Raw genomic sequence first — 709 nt, 5'->3', positions numbered from 1 at the left:
GGGCAACCATCGAGGATACCCAAAACATTTTTTTCGGTCAGTTTCGGTGAAAAAAAAAGTGCCATGACCAGGTCTCCGATTTTGTGGTTTTGCCCGATTGCTGCACGCGGGTATGCAGACAGGGAGTCATCGATACCTGGTGTGGAACTTTACTCTCGCAAACACTGTAAAAAGCTTACGGTGAATTTCACTGTGTAAGTTACAGTAACCCTGCAGCGTTAACTTTTATTAGTGAACAGGTGTATTCTACGAGCATCCCATGCAAAATTCCAGCGACACATGACCACGCAGAACTGTGCGGTTTGGAACAGAGGTTTGACGCGGCAAATTAAATATCTACATGCGCGCTAAGGGTAAAAAGGCACACAACAGTATGAGCAGGCACGGGGGTGCGGGTCGCGCAGCGCCGCGTGACATTCGGCGGCGCGGGAACGGACGCGCGATTTAAAGGGCGCTGGAGGGGCTTAAATTAATTAACTCGCGCGATTTTCACGCCGCAGCGGCCCGTCATTGGCGCGGACGGCGCGCCCGGCTGGAAGCAGGGGGGCGTAGCGGGGCCAGCGGTGCGTGTGGGGCCGTCGCAGCACCAGGCCGATTATATTGTTATTATTGTGAGTTACCAAAAACTGCTCGGACACCTGGCGCAATTCGCCGCATTGTCCTAGCAATTTTGAGAGTCATTTACAGACAGTCGTTTCTCACCCCCCCC

The 709-nt window shown here is 53.2% G+C and overlaps 1 protein-coding gene across 4 annotated transcripts in view; it reads right to left on the bottom strand.

The window, feature by feature from the left end:
• Positions 1-709, bottom strand: part of LOC113205360 (protein enabled homolog) — a 118680-nt gene that overhangs the window by 101491 nt on the left and 16480 nt on the right. The window lies entirely within an intron of this gene.

The sequence above is a fragment of the Frankliniella occidentalis genome, unplaced genomic scaffold (assembly GCF_000697945.3).
Source record: "Frankliniella occidentalis isolate FOCC.00 unplaced genomic scaffold, Focc_3.1 Scaffold97, whole genome shotgun sequence".
Classification (NCBI taxonomy): Eukaryota; Metazoa; Arthropoda; class Insecta; order Thysanoptera; family Thripidae; genus Frankliniella; species Frankliniella occidentalis.
Note: the sequence above shows the minus strand (reverse complement) of the source record. Positions and strands in the feature narration are given on the sequence as shown.